General features: G+C 39.3%; 1 pseudogene; it reads right to left on the bottom strand.

The window, feature by feature from the left end:
- Positions 1 to 7,438: 7,438 nt before the first annotated feature.
- The window catches only part of LOC114029709, a 5,811-nt pseudogene continuing 5,372 nt past the window's right edge, over positions 7,439 to 7,877 (bottom strand).

Raw genomic sequence — 7,877 nt, 5'->3', positions numbered from 1 at the left:
TTTCAGGGCCGGTGTTCTATCCACTGTGTCACCTAGCTGCCCCTCACTCTTAATTCTTTAGGTGAAAATATCTAACCATGAACTGGAAGTTGGGAAGGTTAATGATAAGAGGAAGAGGCAGAGAGAAACCAAATTTGGCCAAGGAAAGGGGTTGTGTCTAAGAAGCTTTGGTCTCTTGGCCAGGTGAAAGCAACACCTTAGCTAGGACTCCGTTCCTTGTCCCTAGTCCCTTTACATTTGTGATCTAAGATCCGGGAACATTCTCCATTCCTTTGATATGAAGTGCCTTCCATTTATGACAATTCACCCAGGAATCCTGTGGAGTAGAGGGGTTGGGGCAGTAGGGATGGAGGTAGGAAACCCAAAGAAATATGGAGTGAACTTAGTAGACCAGGAACTGTTAGTACAAGAGGAAACTGCTGAAAATGTAAAGGGGAAAACAATGGGGGAAATACTCTTCTACTATAAACCCAGAGAGAATGTTTATAAAAGAAGGAGCCAGTTTTTCTGTCCCCATTATATAGAGGTTTTGAGCTATTGACATGGAAACGAGGGACTTTGAGGGAGAGCAGTAGTATCTGCTCTGAGATCAACAAGTACATCTGCAAAAGGGAGCCCTTTCCAATAGCAAGAAAACAAAGGCTTCCTCTCTGGAAACTGATCAACATTCCCCATCACCCTCCGCTCCTTTTGTCTCTCGTGAACTGCTGCCCTGGTGCTGTGTCCCGAGCCGTCTGCCAGGGTCATATCAGACCCATGCCTCATCTCAGTTCACTTCACCTTTTGACTCCAGTAAACAAGGACTGATTAGTTTGAGCATAACCGTTCTTGGGTTGGCGATAGTCCAGTTATATGCTGTTCTTTGTCTAACTGGTTGGAGAGTATCTTTCTTTCCAGGGTCCAAGGCTGGAAGCAGCAGGTGCTTTTACAAAGCTCTACAAGATGCCAGCTTACTGTGTAAGGCTGTGAATTGATATTCCAAGTTAAGAGGGAAGCCTTGCCAAGAGTGACTCCACCCCCCCAAGGGCAATTAAATGGGTAGGACTGTGGTGAAGACCAACTAATTTTGCCATCTCACTTAATGATCAGGTGGCAGACACCTGAGTCCAAGAGTGGAGACTACAGGAAGATATTCCAAAATGATGGAGTTGGCAATTAACTTTTTTTCTGCTCTAGGGGCACTTGCTTTCCAATGGTGGGCTTTCCAACTGGCATTTGCAATTTTGACTTCAAAATGACCCTTCTCACTTGCCAGGGATGTAAGTAGGTCTTCCCTTCCTTGAACCACCTCAAAAAAGAGGGGAGAGACCTTAAGGGGGCATGTGTAGAGTAGCCCAGAAACAGCGGGGGTCAAATAGGGGTGAATAAAACTGATTCAATGCAATTATATGCCCTTCAACAAAACAAAGTCCCAAAGAAGCAAGATCTTCTTGCCAAGTTAGATTTTTCTATTCCCTAATTCATTTGGTGATCCTTGGGCTTTGAAAGAAAAGCTGTTTATGATGTTCTTATTAGAACAAAGGCTCAGTTTGCCAGTCACCTCAAAAACACATAGGCATGATGCTGGCTGGCCTACATGACTGCAATTCTCCTTACCCTCATGGCATCTCTGTGTTATTTGAGTCTGAGAACAGTCCTTGCCATCCATTTAGAGGAAGCCAACTTCTGTCAATGCATATTGAGCTAGGTTAAAGAACTTGAGGTATATGGATAGATTCCAGGGGGTCTGTGAACTTGGATGGGGAAAAAAATTACATCTTATAATAAAATAATATAATATAATAATAAAATTATTTTTATTAACCTCTAAGTAAAATTTAGCTCTTCCTTCAGTTATTAAAAATCATTTTTCTTAGAAAGGGTTCATAAACTTCACCAGACTGCCATGATACAAAAAAGGGTAAGAGCCTCTGAGGTAGATCCTTACTAAAAGGCCTTTCTCATGTCATGATAGCAGTCAACCCCTTCGTTCAGGTCAGGCCACTGTTGAATAGCTAGCATCTGTATTTAAGGCCACTAGCTAAACTCCACAAACCACCCCACGCTAAGTGCTTCATCCATTCTTACCAGTCAAACCATATTGTTGGCCTTTGCTCTCGTGCCACAGCTTTTCACTGGCAGATTAAACAGATAACTATCTGCTGTTAGGTAACCTTAGGCTAAATATTGGAATATATGTGTGTGTATGTGTGTATTTCTTGCTATAGGCTCATTCCTGTTCATATTCTGCTTCCTGTGGGGAGAAAACAAAACCAAAACTCCTCCATTACAGGACCTTATGTCAACTGATACACTGAAGCTTTGACCTACCAGATCCCCAGACTATCTGGACTTTTTTCCCCTCTGGCTGAGCTAAACTGTAACTTCTGTAAGTTCTTCTTTTACTTCACTTCTGCCTCATAAAATGGAGAATAGGCGTTTAAAGAACTGGTTCAGAATAAGATCCTGGACTGTTTTGCTGACTTCTCTGCACTCGTTCTCTGATGGTGTCTTGTTTCACTTGGGTCCTTTAATTGGCAAGGATCTCCTAGATGGTGAGGAATTCCTCTAAGCACCCAGCAGGTTGGCTGGCCTTTCTACTCTGAGTCTATTTACATCTCTTACCAGAGTAGCTGTAAGAGAGCCCATCTACCAAATAATATGTAGCAATAGCTGGCTAACACCTTCAGGATGGTATGGGGACTCCCTTGCTCCTTGAGATAAGGGAGCCGTGCTTTCCTTATTAAGATATTACACACTGAAAACAAAGGACCAGGCCAGAATAGTGATTTTTCTGACAAATAGCAATTGCTACTTTTCAGCCACTCTTAGCAAAGAGGGATGGGTCAGGAAGGAGAGGCAAGTAGTTGATGAATATAACTATGAGGAGTCATTAAGTTGAATTTTTCTTTCCAATAGATGACATTTACCCATGTTTGTTTTAGTATATTGTCATGAGTGAACATGTAACACTGTATTCACAATATCAAGTTGACAACATTTGTTATGTTTCTGAAATAAAGTTGTCTGAAGACATACTCAATTCATCCTAGTTATTAACTCCTGTGTGTATATGTTTATGTATGTATGTGTGTATGTATGAATTTAGGGCATCTAGGTGGTGCAGTAGATAGAGTATCAGGCTTAGAATCAGGAAGACTGGAGTTCAAATCTGACCTCAGATACTAGCTCTGTGACCCTGGGCAAGTCACTTAACCCTACTTGCCTCAGTTCCTCATCCATAAAGCAAATTGGAGAAGGAAGAAAACCCTAAATGGGGTCATGAAGAGTTGGACACAACCGGAATGACTAAACAACAATACATGTATTAGTGTGAATGTTTACATGTATGAATGTATGTAATCTAATTGAGAGGGAAGATGGGGGAAATGAAAAAATAAGTTTGTCTTAAAAAGCAATAACAGGGGCCAGTGGATAGAGCTCCAGCCTTGGAGTCAGGAGGACCTGAGTTCAAATCTGGCCTCAGACACTTGACACTTATTAGCTGTGTGACCCTGGGCAAGTCACTTAACCCTGATTGCCTCACCAAAAAATAAAAAAAAATAAAAAAAAAAATAAAATGGAGCATAGTTCAACAAGACAATGAGAAATATTAGCATAAAGACAAAAGTAGAAGAATATGTAAGGTAGCTAATATTAAAAATTGACCTGGAAATCATAGTAAGGAGAGAGAATTTAAGAACCATCAGATTTCCTAAAAAACCACAACTAAGCAAAGAACCTGGATATCACATTTCAAGAAATCATAAAAGAAATGGAATGTTGAAAGCCAGAACACAAAGTAAAAACAGAATCTACCCATCACCTTCTGAAAGAAACTAAAAATTGAACACATCCAGAAATGTCATAGGAAAAATCCAGAGCTTCCAAGTCAAAGACTTACAATCAAGAACAATACTGCAAAACTGAACATTATTCTACAGGGGGAAATAAAATTTTAATAAATTAATTCCAAGCATTTCTATTGAAAAAATCAGATCTGGGCAGAATCTCTGAAATGCAATACCAGGAGACAATAGAAATTTAGAAAAGTGAATTACATTTGAGCAGTTTGAAGGAGTGATGTATGTTCTCTTCTCCCTTATTAGAATGTCACATATGTTACAAGCCTGGGTAACTTGAAGGGTGGTGATACCCTCAACAGAAGCAGGGAAGTTGGTTTAGGGTTTAGGGAGAAAGAAAATGAATTTTGGATATATGAGTTTAATTTGTCCACAGGATATCTAGTCTGAGATGTCCAATACATAGTTAGAGATTTCAGACTGGAGGTTAGGCCAGTTAGGTCTGGATAAATACATCTGAAGGTCATCTACACAGAGAAGGGAAAGATACCCTTTACAACTCTGACTAGAGGAAGAATTCTTAATTAAACTAGCAATTTTGCTATGTTGTTTTTGAGTCATTGGTTGTATCTGACTCTCTGTGACCCCATTTGGGGTTTTCTTGGCAAAGATACTGGAATGGTTTGCCATTTTCTTCTCCAGTTCATTTTACAAGTGAGGAACTGAGGTAAACAGGATTAAGTGACTTGCCCAGGGTCACAACTACTAAGGCTGGATTTGAACTTGGGTCCTCCTGATTTCAGGGCCTGACCTCTTTCCACTGTGCTACCTCACTGCTCTAAACTAGAGACAGAGGTGATCATAGAAGATAAAATTGATCATTTTAACTATGTAAAATTGAAAAGTTTTTGCACAGGCACAATCAATGCATTTAGAATTAAAAGGGTATTAGAATTAGAAAGGTAATTTTACCAAGGATAATAATCCCTCTACCTGCTCAAGGGATCCCATTCCATCCTATTTCTTTCAACAGATTTCCCCTTTTGTTATCCCCACTCTATCACTTCCTTTCTTTTCCTATTTTAAATTTTATAAATAGTATTTTATTTTTTCCAATTACATGTAAAGATAGTTATCAACATTCATTTTTATTGGAGTTTGAGTTCCAAATTTTTCTCCTTCCCACCCTTCCCTCCTCCTCCCCAAGACAGCAAGCAATCTGATATTGGTTATAAATGTCTATCCCTCATTTTCAATTTCTCCCTTTCTACCGGTTCCTTCCCTACTGTCTACAAAGATGCCAATGTTTCCTCCATCATTTAAAAAACAAAACAAGGGGCAGCTAGGTGGTGAAGTGGATGGAGCACCAGCCCTGGAGTCAGGAGAACCTGAGTTCAAATCTGGCCTCAGACACTTGACATTTACTAGCTGTGTGACCATGGGCAAGTCACTTAACCCCATTGCCTAGCCAAAAAAAACCAAAACAGAACAAAATAAGAACAAAACAAAACAAAACAAAACCAAGCCCTCACTTGATTCTTTCATCTCTGCTATCATCCTGTATCTCTTCCGCCCTCTGTGGCTAAACAACTTGAGTAGGCTGTTTATAATATATGCCCCCGCTTTCTCTCTTCTCACTCTCTTCTTAATTCCTTACAATCCAGCTTCTGACTTCATTCCACCAAAATTGCCCACTCCAAATTTACCAACGATCTCTTAGTTGACAAATCCAATGGCCTTTTCTCAATTCTTATTCTCGACTTCTCTGCAGAGGTGTTGAACACCCTCTCCTACTTGATATTCTCTTTTCTCTAGATTTTCAGGGCACCACTTTCTTCTGGTTCTTCACCTATCAGACTGCTTCTTCTCAGTCACCTTTGCTGGATCCTCATCTAGATCATACCCTCTAACCAAAGATAACCCACAGGGTTCTGTCCTCTTCTCTCCCTTCCACCAAACACTTCAATGGATTTAATTACAATCTTTATGCTGATGATTCCTTAACTATCCTGTCCCAACCTCTGCCGATTTTCAGTCTCACATCTCCAACTGCCTTTCAGACATCTTGACTGACATTGTATGAAAATAATGGGATCTTATTGAGTTGTAAGAAATTACAAACATGAAAAATGAAGAGAAACTTGGGAAGACTTGTATTAACTGAGAGAATAAATAAAATGAGCAGAACCAAAACAATTTACACAATGACTACAATATCTTAGGGAAAAACAACTTTGAAAGATTTTAGCATTCTGTCTAATGCAATGACCAATCATGACTTTAAAGGACTGAGGATGAAACATGTCACCCACTTTCTAGACAGGGAAGTGATGGATTAGAGCTTTAGAATAAGGTTATGGTCAATTTTCAGACACGGCCAATTTTTTTGTTTTACTTGATGAATTGTTACAAGGGAGAACTTCTATTCGCTTAGGGGGTGAGGTCAGTGAGCTAGTTGGTAGTTTGTGATAGAGAAAGAAGAAAACATGAAAATAATGAAACTAAAAATACATAGAAAACAAGTTTAGAAGGGGATGCAAATGGCAAATTTGTTGCTACCATATTAATTTTAACATACTTTATTGTATGTTGACAAGTCCATTGTTTAATGGACAATCCTTTTGTTCTTTGTACAATGAAATATTTGAATTTTTTTAATAATTAAGTTCAGTTTTTAAAAAGGCAATACTTACTGTGGTAGAAAGAAAAATATCTCTCCATCACTAATTTTTTTTCAGTCCCATGTCTCCAGTTGCTTACTAGATCTCTCTGCTGGAATGTCCTATTATGTGGAAATTTTAACTCCTCACCTCCCCTCACCAGTAATATCTTCCTCCTGGAAGCTCCAAATTCCTCCCTAACCATATTAAAATTATTCTTCAACTCTTATGAACTAGCCTCTTTGGTGTCTTCTGAATTTTACTCAGCTTTGTTTTCCATTAATTTCTAGTGAGATGACAAACCCTCTCCCCAATCCAAATATACTTTTTCTCTCCCTACCTACCCACTTCACATCCTTCACAAAACCTTCCCTGACTCCTTCCCACACTACCTTGGTAGTTTATCCTGTCTTCAATTACTTGTACCAGATTGCCTTATCTTACTGCAGGATAAAAGGCTCCTTGGAAAGGTAAATTAAGTCCCTTATGGGCCAGGAATCATGTTACATACAACTACTTCAAACCCAACACCACTATGCAGATGGTAGATTCTCAGTATTCACTGAGAATGAATCAGTGTGCTTTATATAAATGCTTGGAAATTACTACCAACTATGCTGTTCGCTGCCTTGTTGGATCAACATGGTATACTTACCTTAAAAAAAAAGCCTTCTTAAATGAAACCCATTGCTCTTTCCACACATAACCCAAGCTTTCTGTGATCCTCAGTTGAGGTTATGGTTTCCTACCCCCTCATCCTGCCATATTATACTTTGTGTAACCTGTGTCCAATAAACTTTTTCCACTTTTGCCGTGCATGGGACTTAGTAAGCAATCACCCAATAAATGTGTTTAATTGGGTCAGGTAGCTTTATCACTTAAGTCACTGATAATTTAGCTTCATTACTTTGTCCCAGGCTCTCTTGCTTATACCAATTGTGGATCATTTTGCAACACCCTATACTTTTCCTTCAATTCAACAAACATCTGAAGTGCTTAAGTGCATCTGAAGAAAATGTGTGAAGAGGTTAAGTTTGGAGCATTTGATATATCACCTTTACTAGACCCAGCACAGATCACGGTACTCCATGGTATTTCTGCAAATATGACTTCTTTAATGTGACCAGAGCTTTGCCTATGTCCAATGACAATAGGCATGACATAGGAAAGTGGCTCAAATCATTCAATCACAAAAGAGAAACAGATAAAATTCGGTCAGACACCTGAAATGCAAGTATCACACCTTTATTGACATTTAATAATCACAGAGGACATTTTCACAGAACAGAAAAAAAGACAGACCTAGTATAAAGAAAAAGATAACATACAAATTAATATTCCTCACCTTCATCTTCCCCCTCAGCACTATCTGCTCCAACCTCCTCATAATCCTTCTCCAGGGCAGCCATATCCTCCCGTGCCTCAGAGAACTCTC

The sequence above is a fragment of the Vombatus ursinus genome, unplaced genomic scaffold, assembly GCF_900497805.2.
Source record: "Vombatus ursinus unplaced genomic scaffold, bare-nosed wombat genome assembly UNPS02014941.1, whole genome shotgun sequence".
NCBI lineage: Eukaryota > Metazoa > Chordata > Mammalia > Diprotodontia > Vombatidae > Vombatus > Vombatus ursinus.
The sequence above is the reverse complement of the archived record's forward strand: the minus strand, read 5'-3'. Positions and strand labels throughout refer to the sequence as shown.